The 26596-nt window shown below is 31.5% G+C and overlaps 1 protein-coding gene across 5 annotated transcripts in view; it reads right to left on the minus strand.

Annotated features, from left to right (window-relative positions):
• LOC143082926 (TNF receptor-associated factor 6-like) overlaps positions 1–22851 on the minus strand; it is a 49548-nt gene extending 26697 nt beyond the window's left edge. For 2 of the 5 annotated variants that reach the window (XM_076258944.1, XM_076258939.1), the window contains exon 1: positions 22713–22851. The gene's annotated coding sequence lies outside the window, so the exon portion shown is untranslated. Of the gene's footprint in view, positions 1–2990; positions 3115–5135; positions 5231–6160; positions 6219–22712 lie in introns of those variants that run through there. The other 3 variants (XM_076258943.1, XM_076258942.1, XM_076258941.1) reach the window with 3 other exon arrangements.
• Positions 22852–26596: the final 3745 nt, after the last annotated feature.

The following is a 26596-nucleotide window of genomic DNA, read 5'->3' on the forward strand; positions in this document are numbered from 1 at the left end:
CCGTACATCCCCAAATCAATAATTGACATTTTTGTCACAAAAATCCGGTTAAAAAAGCTTTATCAGCAACATTTTATATTGGCAAATTTCCAATGAAGTTATTTACATAAAGTTATTGGCAAATAAAAATAGAAAATGACATCATATTCATGTCTGGCAAATTTCCAACATATATTATCAACTACTATTCTATACAAAGAAAGATAACTCCAATTGAAAATTAATTGCTATTGCACAATATTGTGCAATTAGATATTTCTTGCTATTGTGCATTACTGTGCAATTGAAAATTTCTTGCTATTGCACAATACTTGATATGGAATCCTGATTTGGACCAACTTGAAAACTGGGCCCATAATCAAAAATCAAAGTACATGTTAAGATAAAGCATATCAAATAAGCCCAATAATTCAATTTTTGGTTAAAATCAAACTTAGTTTAATTTTGGACCCTTTGGACCTTAATGTAGACCAATTTGAAAACTGGACCAAAAATTAAGAATCTACATACACAGTTAGATTTGGCATATCAAAGAACCCATTTATTCAATTTTTGATGAAATCAAACAAAGTTTAATTTTGGACCCCCATTTGGACCAACTTGAAAACTAGGCCAATAATTAAAAATCTAAGTACATTTTTAAATTCAGCATATCAAAGAACCCCAAGGATTCAATTTTTGTTTAAATCAAACTAAGTTTAATTTTGGACCCTTTGGACCTTAATGTAGATCAATTTGAAAACACGACCAAAAATTAAGAATCTACATTCATAGTTAGATTCGGCATATCAAAGAACCCCAATTATTCAATTTTTGATGAAATCACACAAAGTTCAATTTTGGACCCTTTGGGCCCCTTATTCCTAAACTGTTGGGACCAAAACTCCCAAAATCAAACCCAACCTTCCTTTTATGGTCATAAACCTTGTATTTAAATTTCATAGATTTCTATTTACTTATACTAAAGTTATGGTGCAAAAACCAAAAATAATGCTTATTTGGGCCCCTTTTTGGCCCCTAATTCATAAACTGTTGTGACCTCAACTCCCAAAATCAATCCCAACCGTCCTTTTGTGGTCATAAACCTTGTGTCAAAATTTCATAGATTTCTATTCACTTAAACTAAAGTTATAGTGCAAAAACCAAGAAAATGCTTATTTGGGCCCTTTTTGGCCCCTAATTCCTAAAATAGTGGAAACAAAACTCCCAAAATCAATCCCAACCTTCCTTTTGTGGTCATAAACCTTGTGTTTAAATTTCATTGATTTCTATTCACTTTTACTAAAGTTAGAGTGCGAAAACTAAAAGTATTCGGACGACGACGACGACGATGACGCCAACGTGATAGCAATATACGACCAAAAAATTAAAATTTTGCGGTCGTATAATAAAAATTCATCTTCGCTTTTTCGGTCGTATATTGTATGACGTTGGTGTCGTCCAAAGACATTTGGTTTTCGCACTATAACTTTAGTATAAGTAACTAGAAATCTATGAAAATTAAACACAAGGTTTATTACCATAAACGGAAGGTTGGGATTGATTTTGGGAGTTTTGGTCCCAACAGCTTAGGAATAAGGGGCCAAAAAGGGCCCAAATAAGCATTTTCTTGGTTTTCGCACAATAACTTTGGTATGAGTAAATAGAAATCTATGAAATTTTAACATAAGGTTTATGACCACAAAAGGAAGGTTGGGATTGATTTTGGGAGTTTTGGTCCCAACAGTTTAGGAATAAGGGGCCCAAAGTGTCCAAAATTGAACTTTGTGTGATTTCATCAAAAATTGAATAATTGGGGTTCTTTTCTTGTTCTTTGCACAATAACTTTAGTATAAGTAAATACAAATCTATGAAATTTTAACACAACAGTTTAGGAATTTGGGGCCAAAAAGGGTCCAAATTAAACTTTGTTTGAATTCATCAAAAAATGAATTATTGGGGTTCTTTGATATGCCAAATCTAACTGTGTATTTAGATTCTTAATTTTTGGTCCTGTTTTGAAATTGGTCTACATTATTAATTAAGGTCCAAACGGTCCAAAATTAAACTTAGTTTGACATGTACTTAGATTTTTTATTATAGGCCCAGTTTTCAAGTTGGTACAAATCGGGGTCCAAAATTAAACTTTGTTTGATTTCCACAAAAATTGAATATATGGGGTTCTTCAATATGCTGAATCTAACCATGTATTTAGATTTTTAATATTTGGGCTCCACATTGAGGTCTTAAGGGTCTAAAATTGAACATTATTGATTTCATCAAAAATTGAATTCTTGAGGTTCTATCACTTCTATGATATGCTGAATCTAACCATGTATTTAGATTTTGGATATTGGACCATAATAGGTAAATGTCCATAATTTAAAATTTTTAAGTTTTTAAGTTTCAGTTCCGTGTCAGAAACCTATGTTGTGTCAACTATTTAATCACAATCCAAATTCAGAGCTGTATCAAGCTTAAATGTTGTGCCCATACTTGACCCAACTGTTCAGGGTTCGACCTCTGCGGTCGTATAAAGCTGCGCCCTGCAGAGCATCTGGTTTTTATCTGCATTCCATATAACATGTATAATGCAATAACTTTTAATAAAAGATACTTGTATGTATATGCAATCATTAGGTTCTAAAAAAGATTCTTTGATCAAACAGAAACATCATGATGAAGTTTTGTCAAATTTTAAATTTGGACTGTCATTGTTTTTTGGGGTTTTTTTTTTCCCGAAAAACAAATGTTGTGCACATTAAAATAGCATTCCTATGTATATTTTTCTATCAGTAGGCTACTTCAGAAATAATGCAGATGTACGAAGAAAGTATCTGAACATATACTTTCCTGAGATATTTAAAATATATAAAATTAACCTTTTTATAATTTAAAAAAAAAATTTTACTTGTAGAAAACAATCAAATGTATGCAAAGACAAAGAAAAAAAATTTCACAGCACCAGTAAGCTAAAATGAAAAGAAATATTGCAATGAATAATATACTACCTTATTGATTGTACAAATTCCAACATTCGTTTAATAATATACTGTACTTCCTAGTTGTCAATTTCAATCAGGTCGAGCTAATCATAGCTTGTATTAAATATAACGCACTCACTTGCAGTACAACTTAAACATTGCTTTTGCTTTTGCAACCAGAACCTCAGTTTATGAAAATGCATTAGAATTCAGAAAAGGTGTATGAATAATAAAGGAGATATCAACGATCCTTCTACGTATTTGATTCAAGTTTGAGGAATTTCATTTAACATGACCTCAAAGATATCTTCCTATTAGGAAATTTAACATAACAATAACTGTAATCATCCATGTAACATATAATGTTGTAAGTTTTAATTCTATTCAATAATTACTTATATTTTCTTTTGTTTATACCCTTTGAATTCAGATAAAAAGATGTTTTTTCAAAAAATTCTGCTTTACTAAAACTATTTATAGGTATGATCATGCATAAGATATACAAATATGGCAGTCCTGAAACCATAAAAAATCTTTACATTAAATCCCTTTAAAAATTTTTTGGAACTTGTGGTCTTCAATTAAATCTATCTCACATTTAATTTATTCTTTGTGACATTGCAGTAACATTTTGTTGACCTTCATCACAGAATCTTTTTCAAAAGGTAATATTTGTGCAGACATGGCAGAGAAGGAATCTGAAGTGTGCAGTTATGGCAGAGAAGGAATCTGAAGTGTGCAGTCATGGCAGAGAAGGAATCTGAAGTGTGCAGTCATGGCAGAGAAGGAATCTGAAGTGTGCAGACACGGCAGAGAAGGAATCTGAAGTGTGCAGTCATGGCAGAGAAGGAATCTGAAGTGTGCAGTCATGGCAGAAAAGGAATCTGAAGTGTGCAGTCATGGCAGAGAAGGAATCTGAAGCAGGCAAATTAAGGAAATATATTTTTTCTGACACAGAAAATTTCAAAGGAACAATTTTTTTTTTTCCCTTTTGATTTAAACTTTCAGAAAAATAATCTCATAAAACAACTTCTTACTTTCATATTTTGAGCAAAGCAGGATGAATCTTTATTGGATACAATGTTAAAGTTTTATTTGTGCACAACTTAAAAACATAATTTTCACATTTGTTTTTTACCATGCATCTCTTAATTATTTTTTTTATGTTGACCACTGACTTGTTTAAAAATATCAAAACATATATATATAAAACACCAAACTAAGATGAGGTTTTTCTTTTCCAATTCTTGATATTTACTCATCTCAGAAAATATGATCAGAGACTTATATACTTTAGTATACATGTACATGTTTTGTCTCTGATATGATCACTATATTGGTGAAAGACTTTAAGCATTACATCTCTTTAGTCTCACTTACATGACACAGTTAAAGGCTGTGAGAGCTTGTTTTTTTTTATATCTGATACACATTTCACCATTAAAACATGAAAATAGCCAAAATTCAAAAAGCATAATAACTTCAACCACCCCACAAATTGGTTAACAGTACATACTGTATATGATTAAACATGTCATTTTTCATATCAGACCCTATATCATCCCTAGGTTATGATATCAGCCTTAGAGCCGACAGGGATGATTTTGAGCATGGGCTGATAAGGGGTCTGATTTGAAAAATGACATGTCATGTTCTTTTTATCATTTATTTCAACAGAAGACATTCAGACAAAAACTATTTTCAAAACTTTGAAAAAATGGTTTTGTTGTAATATATATTGGTTTGCATTTTTTAATATAATTTCCTGATTCCTAATATTTTTTTTGTATCCAACTTTGTTATGTTTTACACAAAGAAACATACCAGTGGGGTATATTTTCAGGAATTTGCAGAATAACATCGAAATGTCAGCCGTTAACGTTACAGGAAAGCAGTTGATATGAATCAGAAGCAGTTGATAACAAAAGTCTTATTACACGGATGGGCTTAGTCAATTCTTCAAATTTAATTAATAAATGTATGTACAAATAAGTTTTATCATGGGTTACAATTATACCATTATTTTCTATAAGTATATTTTAAATATATATATTAATTTAAAATAGAAATATACATTATACAGTCCACAGTATCCAAATAAAAGCTCACCGTGTGAAAATTACTTAGAAATTATATTTTGATCACTTAAATTTCAAAATACTTGTAACTTACATTTCACATCCACATCCAACAAAACAATACAACTTCAAGAGTTCTAAGCAAACAACTTCCACTTTCAACATCTATTTTAAGCAAAGTCAGTTCATTCAAACTGATATAAGGATGAGAAAATCAACACTTTTGAATTATCCTTTTTGTAAGGAAAATCATAACTTAATTATTGATAAAAAAAATACTCATTTAATATCTCCATTTTAACTTAATCTTATTAAGATTAAAACAATTATTCACAAATATAAATTTAGTATAAGGATATCTTTTTTTTTTCAAATGTGATAATTTTATCACAATCTAAGGTTGTATAAAGGTCAAATGTTATCATATAATCTTCAGCCATATAATAACAATACCAAGTAATATTGAAATTCATAAATTAATTCCAAGAACTGATTCAAAATTATAATTTTCATCTTACATGTAAATACAAGTGCACATGTATTGTGTATTTTTAAGGCAATGTGATGAATTTATTTGATAGATCCATGCTCTGGACTAGTCAGTGCTCAGACATGTCATGAATGTAATAATAACAGAGAACTGAAAGAAACATCATACAGGAGCATGAGAAAAGACTGCATGATCTGATGTGAATCAAAATAATGTTTAATGAACAACTGCTTCCTAAGGGCTGTGACCTAGCACTTTGAAAATGAGGCTCAACATGTTGGTCTTGTACAAAGCAGGGTTTCTAGTTATATTAAACTTACATGTTCTTATCCTGGTATGCCTCTTATATTTGAAGCTGGACATTAAAAACTAATTAGTTTTTTTTCAGTGGTGGCATTGCAGACATGCACATTAAAAGTTCAAAAAGACTTAGAATTCCATAACTATTGCAAATAAAATTGAGAAAGGAAGCGGGGAATGTGTCAAAGCGACAACAACCTGACCATAGAGCAGACAACAGCCAAAGGCCACCAATGGGTCTTCAATGTAACGAGAAACTCCCGCAACTGTAGGCGTCCTTCAGCTGGCCCCTTAAAAAATATGTATACTAGTACAGTGATAATGTTTACCTTAATTTTGGTTAGCTTCAACTGCATACCATCAATTATGTCTTTGATCAATTTGTTAATACTGAAGCTACATGCAGAAAGTTGGTGTCTACACCCAAAAAAATCTTCAGTAGGTAATTCCCAATTTTATGTTTACAGGAAGGTTTAGTGTTAAAAATAAATAAATAGTCATAGTTATGGTTTTGGTTATCAATAAGTATAGTCAATCCCCAAAAAGTCATTGCACTTATAAATATTCTAACAGTAATATAGGATCTTCGAAGTTTTCTTCAAAGGTTGTACAGTACATTGTCCCAATACAAATTGTACCCAAATATGTCACCAACATCTTTAACAGATAATACTACTGGATTAAGCCCACACTATGACACACTAATACACACAACAACAACAGTCATTAGACACATTACACTTTCCCCCCCTCAAGAATGTCTTAAGAATCTTAAATCCTAAAGATTTTTGTTGACTGACACATATATGCAAATCATGTTGGCAAAAAAAAAAATTTTTTGTATTGCTTGTAGCAGATGCTTGACTCAGTCATGAAAGTAACCATTATAAATCCAAACAGATGACAGATGTTATCAATCCATATAATGTAGCCATGTTATGCAATTTTCACATAACAAATACTTATAAAGAAACAATCAAAGAAATATTTCTTTTAAAGATGATTTAAACAGCCAACTAATTTAACAGGAATCGGATCACTACAACCTACTTTTCCAAATATTTGTAAAAAATCTATAATTGAATAAAACAGCCTTCAAGTATGTCAGTGTAAACTTTCATCTTTATTTTTTGCAAGAAAACTTCTAATATGACCCTGAATATCAATTCTGTCAACAGGGGGTACAAAAGAGAGTATTTCTGCTAGAAAAAGATCTCTCTGATTATCATATTGTTATTATTTCATTTATATAAGGAAATTCCCCCTTGAGTGATTTGTATTTCATTGCAATTGACAAAAATACAATACTGCAGATTCAGTATTATATCCATTGATTAAAAAATACAGGAAACACTAGAGGTGAACAGAAGTTGAGTTCCCTGTACAAATTTAACTCACATTTTGATTGGCCAAATAAATGACCAATCAATGTTTGATTGAAAAACAGAAAGTCACATGCATTCTTCCTTTAACATTGTTATTTATATTTTTTTTTTTTTTTTAAAACAAAATAACATCCTCTCCTTTTATACTTTAATCTTGAGGATGCATTTGACACTTCTTTATGTGATTTATTAAGTAACAAATGACTTTTTCCAATTAAAACTAAGAAACAATCAATTGGCTAAAAGGAATGCAATTTCATACTGCTTAATAACTTCACAAGCTAGAAAACTGAAGTACTAAGTAGAAAACTCTCTGTTATTGCATAGTTCTGAAGCAAAGATGAGTCTTCCATACTATTTACACAAAATTCTTTATTAAATCCACATAGTTTTGATTTGTAAAGAAAACTGACAAAAGTGTTCAAAAATGTAGCATTCCCCTTTAACAAAAATCCTTAGTTCCATTTCACATTTGTTCTAAATCAATATTCCCTCCTTACCAAATTTAAAACATGATCATGATGATAAATTTAACTCTCAATTAATTGCTACAATAACCAGATATGAAATCAGATGCTCTTGTAAATTATATCACATGTATTTATTCTGATAATGTTATAATACAACATGTTGAAAAAAATCTTCATGCTTAATTTCTGCTAATAAACAATTCTGCCAAACCTTAAATTTAATAAACATGCAAATGGAAATCCACATTAAGTTTTTAACTATTTTCTCCATTTTTAATCAAATTTATTTTAATCATTCTGGTTAACATGTCATTGTAATATATTTTACGTTATTGAATGAAGTATATATTTACTTTGCAATGAGGAAGTCTATCTTATTGGTCTACTACCTTTCGTACTTAATCAGGAAGTATAGATAAAAATAAGATGTTTTCTCCACAAATAAACTGGCCTTATATTTATAAAGGACAGGTCAATATGTGGCTGTTACATATGGATGCAGAGAATAAATCAACTCTAATATTTAATCATGATCATCCTCAACCATATTTATTATACATTTAATGCCATAAGTCATAACTCTAAATTTATACATTTAATTGTACATGTAACTCTGAATTCTCATTATCAGTGTATTTGTCTGTTAAAATATAATTTTCTTGCTTCTTCAAGAGTTATCTTCCTTTATAACAGAGCTAGTATTCATTTAAAGTCCTAAAATGTTAATGATAGCATGTTTTTCAATAGAAGGTCATTAAATTATAAAATCAGAAACATATCCTAAGTTACTCAGTGTACAGATCTAGATAACCTAGTTTATTTTCTGTATGAAAAACCTTAATGAAAATCTTAATAATTTACAAAAGCCATGTTTAAATTGTTTTCTATAAAAAAAAAACTATTAGCAGTTTCTCAAGTTTGAAATGTGGATTATAATTAATGCATACTAAAGTTCTATACTTTGTGTCAGAATCATAGCAGTATCTATTGTCAAGGAGACAAATTATTCTCAGAGACTGTTATTTAATGAATTAAAAGGAGTTGATTTGTTTTACATTATCCTCAACCAGGAAGTAACACAACAGAAAAAAACACCTAAAAATTAAAAAACTACATGTAATTTGAATAACTAAATCTATACATATCACATGTATATACAATGTCATGTACAATCACTACCTGTATGAGTTTGAATAAAGTCAAACACTTTAAAGACTCAATTGAAAACTTGTGTATAAAATCAATGAATAGCGACCATTTTATCCATCAAATGACTATCAATTTATATATATTATATAACATTTATGATAATTCATAAAAGTAACTTTCAATCAATATTGAATACTATTATATTTTTGCACTTGTGTGGTCCGACTTTTCATCAAATGCTTTATAAATCACTGGGTGGCCTGATCCAAGAATAGGAAACAGCAAATGTATTACTGTGATGTCATTTATTTACATAAGTGGGTACCAATTTTCATGGATTGAGGAACAAACTAGATTTTTTCCAAAGTCTGCATACAAGCCAATAGAAAATGTGGACTTAAAAACATTTAATTTTGTGGTTCATCTAGACCCACTATAATTTATGTCCCATGTCAGAGTATAGACCCACTATAATTGATGTCCCATGTCAGAATATAGACCCACTATAATTGATGTCCCATGTCAGAGTATAGACCCACTATAATTGATGTCCCATGTCAGAGTATAGACCCACTATAATTGATGTCCCATGTCAGAGTATAGACCCACTATAATTGATGTCCCATGTCAGAGTATAGACCCACTATAATTGATGTCCCATGTCAGAGTATAGACCCACTATAATTGATGTCCCATGTCAGAGTATAGACCCACTATAATTGATGTTCCATATCAGAGTATAGACCCACTATAATTGATGTCCCATGTCAGAGTATAGACCCACTATAATTGATGTCCCATGTCAGAGTATAGACCCACTATAATTGATGTCCCATGTCAGAGTATAGACCCACTATAATTGATGTCCCATGTCAGAGTATAGACCCACTATAATTGATGTTCCATGTCAGAGTATAGACCCACTATAATTGATGTCCCATGTCAGAGTATAGACCCACTATAATTCCCACTATAATTGATGTTCCATGTCAGAGTATAGACCCACTATAATTGATGTCCCATGTCAGAGTATAGACCTACTAAAATTGATGTCCCATGTCAGAGTAAAGACCCACTATAATTGATGTTCCATGTCAGAGTATAGACCCACTATAATTGATGTTCCATGTCAGAGTATAGGCCCACTATAATTGATGTCCCATGTCAGAGTATAGGCCCACTATAATTGATGTCCCATGTCAGAGTATAGACCCACTATAATTGATGTCCCATGTCAGAGTATAGACCCACTATAATTGATGTCCCATGTCAGAGTATAGACCCACTATAATTGATGTCCCATGTCAGAGTATAGACCCACTATAATTGATGTCCCATGTCAGAGTATAGACCCACTATAATTGATGTCCCATGTCAGAGTATAGACCCACTATAATTGATGTCCCATGTCAGAGTATAGACCCACTATCATTGATGTCCCATGTCAGAGTATAGGCCCACTATAATTGATGTCCCATGTCAGAGTATAGACCCACTATAATTGATGTCCCATGTCAGAGTATAGGCCCACTATAATTGATGTCCCATGTCAGAGTATAGACCCACTATAATTGATGTCCCATGTCAGAGTATAGACCCACTATAATTGATGTCCCATGTCAGAGTATAGACCCACTATAATTGATGTCCCATGTCAGAGTATAGACCCACTATAATTGATGTTCCATGTCAGAGTATAGACCCATTATAATTGATGTCCCAGGTCAGAGTATAGACCCACTATAATTGATGTTCCATGTCAGAGTATAGACCCACTATAAATGATGTCCCATGTCAGAGTATAGACCCACTATAATTGATGTCTCAGGTCAGAGTATAGACCCACTATAATTGATGTTCCATGTCAGAGTATAGACCCACCATAATTGATGTCCCATGTCAGAGTATAGACCACCATAATTGATGTCCCATGTCAGAGTATAGACCCACCATAATTGATGTCCCATGTCAGAGTATAGACCACCATAATTGATGTCCCATGTCAGAGTATAGGCTCACTATAATTGATGTCCAATGTCAGAGTATAGACCCACTATAATTGATGTCCCATGTCAGAGTATAGACCCACTATAATTGATGTCCCATGTCAGAGTATAGACCCACTATAATTGATGTCCCATGTCAGAGTATAGACCCACTATAATTGATGTCCCATGTCAGAGTATAGACCCACTATAATTGATGTCCCATGTCAGAGTAATAAGGAATTTACAGTATGCTTCCATATTTTTTGTAGGTACATAAAAAAAAAACTCCATATAAACAACATATTCTTTGACCAGTGACCTATATTTAATGAACTCCATAGTCTGTAGCATAGATCTATAAAGTTCCACTTACTTCACTTATTGTACTTTATCAAGGGAAGCCATAAGCTTAATGACTGCCTTCCTGTACTAAAAATTATATAAATTTTCATACAAGTTTATTAAGGTTACAATTAACATTTTTGTAGATAAACTGAGTGCCAATGAAAATGCAACACTTTTGTTTTTCAAAAAAAATCTTATAATTTTTATTTTATTTATATTAGAACTTATTATAGTTGGTTGAAAATGACTTTTAAGACAATTGTCGACAACTTAAAGGTTGAGTGTTTTTTGGAACAAATGCGAAGTAAAGATTATTTTGAATGGACATAATCCGAGTTTACTGCTTTTCAACATAAGCACCATTTTCACGATTAGGTCATTTAAAGCCTTGCTAATGTCATGAAATTTCACGACCTTATTGTTAAGAAACTGCAATAAACATCTGAGTAAATGCCAGGACTTTATGACAACCAGCGACATGCAGTTTTGGGCATGACCAAATGAAGCCTTTCACTGCAAACAATTACAAGAAGACTGAAGTTGTAGCCTCTACAATAACCCAAATCATCCACAAATTCAACCAAAATGGATCATTTAATGATAAACAATATCCCGGGGGATGAGAAATGCTCAGCAAGACCGATACATTTGGTCTTTAACAGTCCAAAGGTCACGAGAGTTCAATGATGGTCATGGTAGAAACTTTGGAGCAATTTCAGTAAAGCACCATTTGTGCAAAAAATTATTAAAGTGCACCACAGTCTTTCCTTAGTGACATCTAAACTGCCGTCTGGAGTATACATCGAATTCTGTAGACCAAAAATCATTCATTATGTACAAAAACCATCAGTGGTGGTTACATAGACATTTGGCACCCTCCTTGGCCATAAGACATGCTTTTCGCCGGATTTTGGTCTGATCGAGCAAATTTTGCATCAGATTTGATATGGTTTAGACGATTAAAACCATCACCAATATCATAAAGTCAGCTTGAGTTTACTTTGCGGGACAAGTGGAATAACATTCCTCGGGATCCGGGATGATCAATTCCAAAGCGCTGTTGAGATTTCGCAGCACCACAGGTTGTAACATTTTTTGTTAGGACTGTGAATTGATGATTCCACATTGGATGTTTTGTTTACCAATTGCGCCCGAAAGATGACAATGAAACATTTTTGTTTGATATCGAACTATTGTTAAAATTAATAAAGAGCTGCTGAACCAACGCCTCTTATGTTTTGTGCTGGTAGAGTTCCCTTAAGTGGATACCAGATGGTATGCAGGGTTGTCAGATAAAAAAATCAAATACCGCTACATTGACAACAACACTTTTAAGTAAACTGCATCTTTTATTGTCGACATGTTTCGCCGATTAGATCGGCTTCATCAGGACAAAGTATACAAAATTAGAACCCCTGAAGTACAAAAAAAACGGTATCATGTATGTGACGTCATAATTGTCCATTGTTGACGTTGCTATGGGATACTCTATATCATTATGTAATGTTGAACAGAAAATGAATCAAACATAGTACAATGCAAATGAAGTTACTAAATTTTAGAGTTAATCTATAATTTTTCGAATTGTCTTTATCTTTAAAATGGTTGTAAACTATTATAACGGTAAGTGTATAAATAAAATGTGTTTTTAAATAGAAATTAAATTTGTGTAACATGAATGTAAGTACAATGTCAGTGTACAGTTTTATAAAGTTTCTTCCTAATTTGGACAACACTTATAGGGCACACCCCTACCACTTCGACTGGGTTCCCTTTGGCCGGAGGTACTACTTCCAATCGCGTCGGGAATGCCGTAAAGTGGTTTACTGTCGCAAAATTTCTTGGCAATGTTGGTTGAACTGGAAATGGTGGTGGGAAGGATTTATGTTCTTTGTATCTTACTTCTTTTAACTTTAATTTCCTGCAGGTTTTAAATAGTACTGGAAATCTATCTTGGCTGTTTTGTGTCATCTCCATTTATTTTTGAAAGATCCTTTTTAAGGTTTCACACTAAAATAATTTTACATTTAATTTTCTGATGGCACAGAATGATGGTACATATAAATCTTGATATATTGGCCGTCCTGTTGTAGGAATGTAGTCCTCTTTTCATGTTTGATTCATTTTCTGTTCAACATTACATAATGATATAGAGTATCCCATAGCAACGTCAACAATGGACAATTATGACGTCACATACATGATACCGTTTTTTTGTACTTCAGGGGTTCTAATTTTGTATACTTTGTCCTGATGAAGCCGATCTAATCGGCGAAACATGTCGACAATAAAAGATGCAGTTTACTTAAGTGTTGTTGTCAATGTAGCGGTATTGTTAAAATTGTTAATTTTCAAGAACAATTTATTTTAAAAGATTATCATTTCTAATATAAATTAATATTATTATTAATTTTGAAAAACCAAGTGTTGCGTTTTCATTGGCACTCAGTATAAGTTTAATCAACTTTAAATTAACTTATAAATTGATTATTCTGTGAAACAAAAGATGTCACAAACCACAGAAAGACCTACAATGTAAATAAACTCATCATAGATACCAGGATAAGATTTTGTATTCATGCAAGAACTGCATTTCCTCTACATAAGACTCATTAGATACTCTTGAATCCAAAAAAGTTAAAAGGTCAAATAAAGTACCAAGTTGAAGAGCATTGATGACAAAATTCCTAAAAGTTTTGCCAAATACAGCTAAGGTAATATATACCTGAGGTAGAAAAGCCTTATATTAGTATTTCTAAAATTGAAATTTTTTGTATCTAGTTAATTTATGAATACGACCATATCAATGATAATTCATGTTAGCACAGAAGTGCTGACTACTGGGCTATTGCTGTTTCCCAAAGGAAGGATATACTAGCCTTTTTGCAAGTTTTTGCCCAGAAAGGTATATATCTGCCATGTTTAATGCAAATACATAAGAGTGCACCACTTGCATATGGCCTAACTATTCTTGTCATGATTTGCTGGTAATTTTTACAAGTGACTACTGGAGTGGAGTTTGAGGGTCATTCATTCTTAAATATCTCTTAGTAAATACTGTATATTCAATAAATTATCAGACGGGTTAAACATTCAGATCTTAATTGTCACAGAATTTGTCAGAAAATCAAAAGCAAACACCATGTTTTCACTGATATCAGCAAAAGAAACTTTCAAATAAATTTCCAGAGTTTTTCATATGCATTTAACCCTTACCGAACTTAACCTTTCCATGAACATCATTTACAATGTATAAGGTGGTGGTATTTCACAAACATACACAAGGAATGACACATTCCACTGACACATATCTGAGATGAAACATTACACATACATGTACATGTACATTATGTAACACATTGCTATATGACACACTGCCCGTGTTACAGTTTTACTGTTAGTAGAGCGTTATTTATAAATTTAACTGCAAGCAATTAATATCTCTTAATTACATGTTCATGAACAAATATGTATACATGTACATGTTTACTATAATGGTTTAAAATATAATCCACTTCAGAATTACTGTCAATGAGACCGCAAAGGGGAGGGCTACTTCAATATTTAATATATTAATTGATAGGGGGTGCCGCTGGGGTTCTGTTACCCCACCCTTTTCATATAATTTAGATGTTTAAAATGTATACCTTTTCATATATTGTGCAGGTGAAAATGTAACCTTTTCCCATATTGCTCGGGTTTCATGTGGTCTGTAATGGTATGTAATGTAAGAGTGGAATACCAAAGTGCCAAAAGAAACCAGATGCTCCGCAGGGCGTAGCTTTATACGACCACAGAGGTTGAACCCTGAATGGTTGGGGCAAGTATGGACACAACATTCAAGCTGGATTCAGCTCTAAATTTGGATTGTGATTAAATAGTTGACACAGCATAGGTTTCTGACACAGAATGAATGTGTTCTAATGAACTTAAAATTTTTGTTTTCTCTTAGAGCAATTCACTATGCTGTTGAATATTAATCCTCTCAAAAAAATGTTTGAAGAAATTTTCTTTTTTATTTATGAAATTTCAAATGAGAAAAATTGAACCCAATTTTTTTAATCACATCCCCCTTTCCCTTATTCCAAAACTAATCTCAATTAAAATTTCTAATGGAGTTTGCAACAATAACTACTCATTTAAATACATCATAAAATATTAAGATGTAAAAAACTGCTTGTTATCACTGAATGGTAAAGATTATTTTAATTTATCAGTTGGTAGTAAAAAGTGAATATACATTGTATATTGTATATAACAAAGATTTAAGTTGATTCTGGACAAAGAAAGATAACTCCAATTAAAAAAAAATCTTGCTATTGCACAATATTTTGCAATTAGATATTTCTTGCTTACTATTCTGGACAAAGAAAGATAACTCTAATTAAAAAAAAATTTGCTATTTCACAATATTGTGCAATTAGATATTTCTTGCCATTGCGCAATACTGTGCAATTGAAAAGACTTGCTATTGCACAATACTTAATATAATAATTTTAGATCCTGATTTGGACCAACTTGAAAACTGGGCCCATAATAAAAAATCTAAGTACATTTTTGGATTCAGCATATCAAAGAACCCCAAGATTTCAATTTTTGTTAAAATCAGACTAAGTTTAATTTTGGACCCTTTGGACTTTAGTGTAGACCAATTTGAAAACAGGACCAAAAATGAAGAATCTACATACACAGTTAGATTTGGTATATCAAAGAACCCCATTTATTCAATTTTTGATGAAATCAAACAAAGTTTAATTTTGGACCCCGATTTGGACCAACTTGAAAACTGGGCCAATAATCAAGAATCTAAGTACATTTTTAGATTCAGCATATCAAAGAACCTAACTGATTCATTTTTTGTCAAAATCAAACTAAGTTTAATTTTGGACCCTTTGGACCTTAATGTAGACCAATTTGAAAACGGGACCAAAAGTTAAGAATCTACATACACAGTCATGACAGTTAGATTCGGCATACCAAAGAACCCCAATTATTCAATTTTGATGAAATCAAACAAAGTTCAATTTTGGACCCTTTGGGCCCCTTATTCTGTTGGGACCAAAACTCCCAAAATCAATACCAACCTTCCTTTTATGGTCATAAACCTTGTGTTTAAATTTCATAGATTTCTATTTACTTATACTAACGTTATGGTGCGAAAACAAAGAAAAATGCTTATTTGGGTCCCTTTTTGGCCCCTAATTCCTAAACTGTTGGGACCTAAACTCCCAAAATCAATACCAACCTTCCTTTTGTAGTCATTAACATTGTGTTTAAATTTCATTGATTTCTATTTACTTAAACTAAAGTTATTGTGCGAAAACCAAGAATAATGCTTATTTGGGCCCTTTTTTGGCCCCTAATTCCTAAACTGTTGAAACCAAAACTCCCAAAATCAATCCCAACCGTTCTTTTGTGGTCATAAACCTTGTGTCAAAATTTCATAGATTTCTATTAACTTAAACTAAAGTTATAGTGCGAAAACCAAGAAAATGCTTATTTGGGCCCTTTTTGGCCCCTAATTCCTAAAATGTTGGGACCAAAACTCCCAAAATCAATACCAACCTTCCTTTTGTGGTCATAAACCTTGTGTTAAAATTTCATTGATTTCCATTCACTTTTACTAAAGTTAGAGTGCGAAAACTAAAAGTATTCGGACGACGACGACAACGCAGACGACGACGCCAACGTGATAGCAATATACGACGAAAAATTTTTCAAATTTTGCGGTCGTATAAAAAAATGGTTGATAAAAACAGCCAGGAACACCAAGAAAGATGACAGACAAAGAAGTTATAAGAATTTTATTGACTTTATCACATATTTCTGATAGTTTTCCAGACCTATTCACATATTTTTAATCTTAAAAAAGTGACCTATTTACCCGGCACGTCCTATCACCTTGTATATAGGAAGTACATGTACCAATATCATTTATCAAGAAAATTTCCAAATAAAAATCGTATTACAATGCTAAGTGCTGTAAATTTCAACAAGACAGCTGTCCAACAATACAAGATAACAAAGCTACAACATCTAGAGATCACCAGATGCCCTTTATGGTCACAATCCCGACTGCCATTCTCTGGATAAACTACATGTAAGACAACCTGACACACACAAAGATATAGATTAATAACAAGTAGAGAGATATATGAAAAAATACATTTCTGTCATACTAGCAAACTTTTACCAGACCAGTTATATTCAGCGTTGACATAGATCTCTCAGAAAGTTTATTTCCAAACAAAGAGTTCATTTGTCACAATAGAAAAATGTTTAGTGCAAAAAAGTTCTTGGCATATATGTGAACATTGGCCACAATACATACAGCTTTAAATCAGATTACAGTTGTTTTTTATCAATGATTGATGATAATTATAAGATAATTGACAAAAACATGGTAAATGTTTAATGAATAAGGAATTAATGTTATTCAAAATTAACAAAATAAAGTTTATAGCACTCTATGTGTAAATCAGCTGCTTTGAATTATCTCTAAAGTTTTAAATGAAAATTAAGTAAAATATATGTACTTTAATGGTTTTATAGTATGAAATTCACAAAAATTAGTATCGCAGGAATAATAATGAATAAACAGTTTTTATTGATGTATAACATGTATAAGTTTAATCAAAGGACTGAAGTACTGAACATCGGATGACAGCAAGTTCTTCTTGATGGTCACAAGCACTTGTCTCAAAAAAAAAATTGCATCTTTATACCTGAAAGTGAGGTTAATGCACAGATGTATTTATTTTTCAGAGATAAGTTCTTGTAGTGGAAGATAAATAAATGAACATGATGAAAGGGAATTCAACATCACCGTTATAACTATTATATATATATTGATACTAATCAATATACATGTACTCTGGTTTATATTATATTAATATTTATACATTCCAGCAGGGACTTTCTATACTCAGTATAGAATGTTCCTGATAACAGTTACATTCTATACTCAGTATAGAATGTCCCTGATAACAGTTACATGTATACAACATGTATATGTAAATAATTTTCATCCATATGTATATTACTATATTCTACTAATTATTAATTTTGCAGTGCAAGTGCATGGTGGACACTCTTCGTTAATAATTCGATTTTCTAATAGATAATTTGAGTCAGCATTCATATTTTCCCGCCTAAATGAGAGAGTCAGGACCAATAACTCAGCATGTATCTGTATACAATCTTCACCTCCTTTATAGGAGATTGTAATTGTTCTTGAGATATTCTTCCGCATGTGCATGCGTTAACACAATTTGTCTATACGTCTGCATAGATATTAATGATTTTTACTTACATACATATAAAACATTTTAATATTATCAAATTAAGTTCTAAAAACATTATTTTATGAGTATTCATTGAAGAAATGAATATATATAGCAAGCAATAACGAATGTTATTTTGTACTCGATGATGTCCGCATACCCAAAACTTATTTGCATAATGGAAATTTAGGGGATAACAATACATCGGAATGACCTAACGGTCATCCTCTGTAACAATTAACCAACAGAAAATCACCCAGGTATGACATGTATAAAATGAGAGTGTAGTGACCAAATTGTTGCAGAACAGTTTTTATGTCATTTTTAAAAGAGGACTGAGTGTCAGTATAATTATTGTTTATGAATATATAGAAAGAGAATAGAAAAGGGAATGTCTCAAAGAGAAAACATTCCTACTAAAGAGCATAATAACAAACAAAGGCCATTGATGGTTACAGTATATGTATGTATTACATGTAAAATTACACAATGTACATGCATACATTGTACCAAAGTTTTAACAACTATCACTTGAGTGTGAAATGCAGGTTACAATAGTACCAATATGTTGCTGAAAAACTTAAAACAACACAAGAGAACTGCACACACAAGTGAAATTTCACTTAAGTTTCTAATAAATATGAACATGTACCTACATGTACAAATGTATAAGACCAAATCATAATATAAACCAAAATCCCTCTATATGTCTATGTACCATCATGTCCCGTTTCTATATGTAAAATAAGCAAAATTGGAACAATATTTACAGTAGTATGATCAAATTATAGTAAATTTATATTTGTGGTGGGGCATAAAAAGATGTATATTTGTTGTGGGGCATAAAAGATGTATATTTGTGGTGGGGCATAAAAGGAAGTTTATAATCTGCACTTTCATATGCTACATTTTATCTGATCTACACTTAAAAAACATGCAACTGTCTGAATGAAAAATTATCCGAGTCATTAAAAAAGATGGACGAAAGATACCAAAGGGACAGTCAAACTCATAAATCTAAAATAAACTGACAATGCCATGGCTAAAAATGAAAAAGACAAACAGACAAACAATATTACACATGACACAACATAGAAAACTGAAGAATAAACAACACGAACCCCATTAAGTGTTTTCAAGTTTTCAATTTAAAAGGTTATTTTGTCAATCAAATTTACATGATTTAACATCTATTATACAAATACAATAAATGTTCTAACAAAATGGAATTGAATAGAATTATAGATAAGCATGATAAGGTAAAAAGATAATTAGGTTTAGAGATTCCCCACCTACCCTTTTATAAGTGCTCACCTATCAACAGTATGCAGTGATATTGTTGTCTTTTTTTCAAAACTACCTCTACTGTTTTTTATTGGGAAAAATGCATATTTTTTATTGAAATTGGGAAATATTATTCTAAACACATCTCCGATTTTTTGCTGACCTTTGCGATCTTTTTTGCACTGTTTTTTTCATGTATATTTTGGTTGTCAGACATTTTCAACCCAGAAGGTACTTTTCAGAGAGGTGAAAGAAACAAAAGCAATGATGGTACTTAATACATTGAAAACCACGTGTTACAAACACCATGATGATTCTGATCAGAAAACTGGATCTCAAAAGTGCTTTATAATATCAAAATAATAACATGAATGCGATATTAACAAACATTACTACCAATGCCATCACTGTTTGGGGAAAATGTAGACCTTTTTGGGAGGAATTTTAAGCCATTTTTTTTAGTAATTGGGAATTTTCTCTAGGGGAAAAGGCTGAATTTCGGCTGTTATTTGAGGCAAACAATATCACTGGTATGTATCATGTAGGTTTTTTTCTAAATAACTTTAATAGTTAAGTAAGCTACCTTTAATGGTATATCACTTTTAAAAGAATGCAGGAACCAGTTTTGTATTACGATTCCAATTTCAGCAGCAATCCAGCATGTCAAAACATGGAGTGAAATAAAATAGTGCATTGTTTCCTGAATTTTTTCTGTTTGATTATAAGTTTATCCTGAATTGAAGCATATATTTAGATTTAAAAAAAATCTTGCATCTTTTGGGGTTTTCAAACAAGCAAAGTGGAAAGATATTGTGTTTTAATACAATGTACTGGAAGTGGAGTGGACTAGCAAATGCAACAAACAAAGTAGAAAAAAATATTGTTTTGACTTCAGGGTTACACTGTACATAACTTTTTTATTTTTCTTGGCATGACCCACTTTTTTCCCCGATAAAACCACAAATTCACATTATTTAATATTATGTACTTATATATATATATATATATATATATATAAATTAAACATGAAACAATGTTTCTTTGCCATGTTTGCAGTATTTTAATTTTTTTTTAATTTCAAAGATTAGCTGTTTAGCATGTACATGTAAGCCTATAACGTAACGGTACCCAAATTGCACCGAGTACCTAAATTGCACCTATTTAGCAAAAATAGCAGCAGAAATCTTGTAAGATTTCCTAGAGACTAATCAATTTGTATTTTTATGATTTGATACTATGCACGTCTTTCAACATAGGTAAAATATATTCAGATATACTCAAAACGTTCACAGTATTTATCAACAGATGAAGTGTTTACTGAAAAAGCAAAATGAACCGAAACGTCACCATGCGATGTCATCAAAACGTCTCCTTTTTAAAATTAGCAAATACAAAATGTACAATATGTTTCAAGTATCCATTTCTTAAAAAATGAAGAGTAAGCATGGACCATTATCCAATTGTTCAAAATATTTGAAAAAAAATAAACAAAATGTCTGTTATTCGACTTTTGACTATGCAAATTTAAGCATGGATGCAATTTGGTTACTTCTCATTACAGAATCATTGCATTGATGGTTTGGAGGTTAGTTCAGACCAATTTTTCTATGATTCCATATGGATTGAGATCCAAGATAAACACAAAATGGAGCTTTTTGTCTTGATCATAAAAAAATAGTTGAAAAAACTGTCAAAATAGGTGCAATTTGGGTACCGTCACGTTAGGCAATGATAGATCGAGCAGTCAATAACAATATCAACCTGAATGTTGTTCCTAAATCTGGCCTTTGCAGACAGTCTTACTTGTGACGTCAAATTTTAAATTACAAATTCACTATTTTAAAACTACCTTACATGTACCAATGTGTATGTAGTATCGCTATTTTCTGTTGTAAACAAATTAAACAGATGTTTAATTAAAAATTATATCCATGGAACACTATTTAGAATATTAAAATCTACACTATACATGTATAGTGGCTTAAATAGGTTGTTTTTGTTGAGTTAAATATACATGTATGACATGTAAGTTCCAGTTTCATTTAATTTTACCACGAACATTATCAAAATAATTTAGTCATACATGTATCCTTCCTTGGACATGTTGGAGTTTCATTTTCAAATGGCAAAATCTTTAATGTTTTATGCCCATTAAAAAATGTTTTTTGAACATTCCTAAATTTCAAACATGTTAAACCTTGATAAAAAGGACTAAATGGTGTTAAAACAAAACAATTATAGATATGATTAATTCCATTCCAAACTGACAATGTCAATATGCATGACTAAAAAAGGAAAATGACAACCAAAGCACAACATTTTCCACAAGAGAAGTAATAAGCAACACAAACCACACCAAAAACTGGGGACTATCTAAGATTTGTTGAAACATACAATCTTTAACATGCTGAATGTGGGTAAAAGGGTTACGGATTAGTTTTTGCATTAACCATGTTTTCTTCTTCAGTAGGTGGTGGTGTTCTGTGACTTTGGTCACCTGCCCCTGTAATAGCTACAAGTTTCAATGTTATGTTTACTTTTTAATTTTACCCAAGTAATAATTTGTCTTTTCTGGGAAAATTTACTGTTATGACAGTCAAACTGATTGGTTGGTTAAAATAATGGGAATTTCTAGGATTTCTGCATATATTATCAATTTTCAAGCAAGTTTTTTTTTAAAGAAACAATACTCAATAGACATGACCTTGCAATATTATATATTTAAGTAAATAAAGTTGGTATAATATATAACAATTAACTTGCTTTAATAAATATAGTAATATAATGCAATGTTTTAAGGTCTGTCATCTAGTTTTGCACACTGCATATGGATAAGTGCAATGAACCCACTCCTCATTTTTTAATTTACGTCTGACATGCTTGGTTTAAACACGTTATTCAAACTTTACCAAAGCTCTTTCGAGATTGGTAGATCAAACATGTTTTGATATTTGTAAATTTTATTTAAAGGCCTCACCTTAATTTGAAAATTTCTGCTAAATTACTTGGAAATCGGCTGCTACAGGCTACTTCCTTCTTCGAGTCACAGTTGATCCAATAATTTTACTTAGGGAAATTCCCAACTTCTAAATTAAAAACCATTCCCGGACGGTGTCATCAAATGCACTCCGGAATTTCTTGAGTACAGGCGGGCTCTGTAACAGTTGGTTGTTATTTAATGACATGAACAGTTGAAATGACGCCTCAGTTTATGCTGTCAAATTTTTTTTTTATTTGTAAATCGATGAAACGACTCGAAAATTAAAACCTGCGTCATCAAAAAATTCCCCGTTTCGAAAGCTTTTTGATTTATACACACCAAACCGAACCAGAAATATACAGTAAATACACTATAGGAAATACCAACGGTAAAACTGGACAAAGTTATTCAGGATGTATCAGAAAAGGTAATTATGTCATTGCATTGTATTGTGTCTTTTTCAATTCGGGAATATGTTTTGAAAATAACGTTTCAAATAGGAAAAATACAGTAACTGTTAATCGGTTCTTCAGTTTGTCTAGGTAAGTATTTTAAATTCAGTCGTATGTGAAATTAGAACATGAGCATTGGTTTAACTCTAGACATTGTTTATGACTTTATACAATGTTTGAGAAGACTCGGTACTGGACGTAAGGTTGTCAATGCTGCCCTTTCGTTCTCAAGTTGCCGGGAAACTTTCAAAGGTCTTTTACTTAAAAACTTTGCTGTAAGGAGACTACCTTGTCTACTGATGACATTCAGTTCGTTTTACAATCGGTTTTTTTTTTCAGAGGCGGATTTTAAGGTCACAGGTTCAGCTCCCTCCTTTGAAGAGCTACTATTTTTCTTGTTTCACTCAGGCCAAAATTTGTCTAGTCTTTTTACACTAAATTCTTATCTTGTTTTCGTGCCATCATGGTTCAGTCTATAATATGTGACAAAAGAGTGTCTGTGAGAGTACGCTGATCATACCGCTCACAGTAAAATAGTGTTATTGCATGATGCTATATGATTCTATATTTAGTGTGCCGATTTGATATTTATCACTGGGCAATTTGTCAAATTCATATTACTTTACTGGACTACCTGTGGTATTGGCTAAACACACACCACCATGATACCCTTCCCCTCAGAGGCGGATTTAGGGGGGGCCAGGGGGCCCGCCCCCCCCTTTTTGGAAAAAAATTTGGTTACTTATATAGGGAATCACTGAAGCGTGACTGGAGCGGGCCCCCTCTAAAGTCAGTCAGTGGGCCCCCACTTATGAAAATTTCTGGATCCGCCACTGCCCCTTGTATGACTCTTTCAACATATTCTGGTCTTTTCATTGGTTACAGAGAAGAGGCTACGTGCTTTTTAGTTGCATTTGCACAAAATTAATCTAGATTACTTATGTATTACTTTAAAACGCGAGTTAGACTTGAAACTTTACACTTTCGAATTTATATTTTTCAAAATGATCAATCTTAACCAATCTTCTGTTAACTAGATCAATAATTTTGATACATAAGTTATCAAAATCAGTAATAACTAATCATCCTTGCCACCATCCCATTTTATCATAGACTGAGATGTAAAATAACAAAAATATCGAAACCCAAGGAAAATTTCCAAAAAGAAAGTCCCTTATCAAATGCGTGACAAAATCAAAAGTTGAAACACATCAAACGAATGGAAAACAACTCTAATATTCCTGACCCTGGTACAGGCATTAGCTTACGTAGAAAATTGTGGATTAAACAGGTGTTATAGCTAGCCAGTGACTTTCTATACTAACCCTGAGCTAGCTAACTCTCTCACTTGTATGATTTAAAATATTTTTATATTGTATTTGACTATATATGAATAATAAAAAAACACGACTTGATCGAACAAAAACATCACGACACTTCACGATTCTTTTACTGGGAATGCTTATGCACTGTGATAACAAACTTTACCTGCTTCAATGTCCAAATTTAGATCTGTTTTTAAATAAACTTTGGAAAACACCTTCCTTTCCTGACACGTGCGTTATGTTTACCTTTTTTTCTAAGTTTTTTTTTTTTTGGTACTCACACCATACACGTTTGGTGCTCACACCATGCACATGCAACATTTCCTTACGTTTAGAATATTGCAAAAAAAAAAATTTAGTTTTCATATTTTCCCCTTCTTCTTATTCTTCAGGAAACGCCTGCATCATCGCTTCTGTGAAGAGCTGGATTGCCTGCAGTTTTGCGAAATGAAAACACCCAGAGCGAAGAAAATTGCCATGAAACAAAAAGAAAATTTAGAAGGAACATGCATGCATACGAAGAAGGTGTTTTTTGTTTTTTTGAATGGGAATTTTCCAGGTCATATCAAACAACCTTTTTGATGACAAACAAACATGGCGGACTTCCTGAGCCAATAATTTCAAAGCATACTAAAGCTTTCTCAGAGACTTCACCAAAGAGCATCGAAAGCCAGCTTTCTTTTAAGCCGAGGGAGATCATAACAATTATGTACACAGCATTCACAAGTCTTGATAAATAACATTTACTAGTCTATTGAACGGACGTAGCTCATATAACATTTACCAACGGAAGAAAAAAGAAAAAGAAAAATGCTTCTTGTTCATATATGCAATCAAATGATATGACTTATAAACAAAGGGGAAACAAACAACTTTTAAAAAACAACTTTTTAGAGAGGATAAACCATCTATAAACAGGAAAGTTCCCTTTGAATATATTTTTTATTTATTAATGTTTTTGTGTGACTTTATAACTAGATAATATTGTTTAATTATGAAAAGAACTGTTGCTGCTACTTGTTAGTATCTACTTTACCAAAAGTAACAATATTTTCAAACATATTTTCCGGTAAGACTTGATTTTATAATTATTCAATTTTTTTGTCTGTAATTCTGTTTTGTGTATTGATTTGCCAATAATATCAAGCATTTACTTAAACAAAAATCCTTGCTCATTTTTTTTTATGAATAATCTCAAGAAACCATAATTCAAAATTTTGAATATAATATATGAATGCTTCGTTTTGAAAATATTTTACACAATTATCTCTTTTAAAGTATGCAAGTAAGAAAAAGCAAAAACAAAACTTAAAATCGAGATTTTTTTTTAACTTTATTCTTTCTGATTTTGATTTATTCATGACACATTTCTAATTTACAAATTCATAATTATAATAATATTTATAATAATAAGAAATTTAATAAAGTTTGCATATGCTGTAAGGAACTTTTGCTTTGATTCATAGATCAATGTTGTTTAACTTTCAAGTTTAATCAAATATGATGTTCTTTTTAAAAAAAAAAAACATTTCAAGTTAAACAGTTAGCACAACTGGAGTCAAGATATTCTTTTTATGAAAAAGTTTTGGATGGAGTATATAACTTTGTTTACAATGATATTTATGTAAACATCAAAAATATTATATGTTTTTCATCCCAGTAGTTGAAGTACTATAGAGCATATTTGGATAAAAAATGTTGTAAGAGGAAATTAAACTTAATTCATTTACTTTACCCAGCTGCCTCTTTGTGTAAACTTCTATTAAATCCATTATGTCAAAAAATATCATTTTATCACATTTCTCTGCATTCTCCTTCATCTGAATTGAGTTGTCTGTTTGCTTTATTATTTAAAAATGCTACATAGCAACTTAAATTGCTGATGGTTGAGCTCTAGTAACTAACACTAAATATGATTTCAGTTTAGGCTATAACTCTGATTGTTGACGGTTCCAAAACATTGTATTTTTGAGTTCCATCTAATTCAATAATTTTACCATTATGAGTCATTCAGTATTTTAGTATGTTGATATAGAAATTAATAAATAACACATTGTGTTGTAAAAAATGTAAACACCCAATTCATTCATGGAACCATCTTGTC

This window comes from Mytilus galloprovincialis, chromosome 7 (assembly GCF_965363235.1).
Source record: "Mytilus galloprovincialis chromosome 7, xbMytGall1.hap1.1, whole genome shotgun sequence".
NCBI classification, from domain to species: Eukaryota; Metazoa; Mollusca; class Bivalvia; order Mytilida; family Mytilidae; genus Mytilus; species Mytilus galloprovincialis.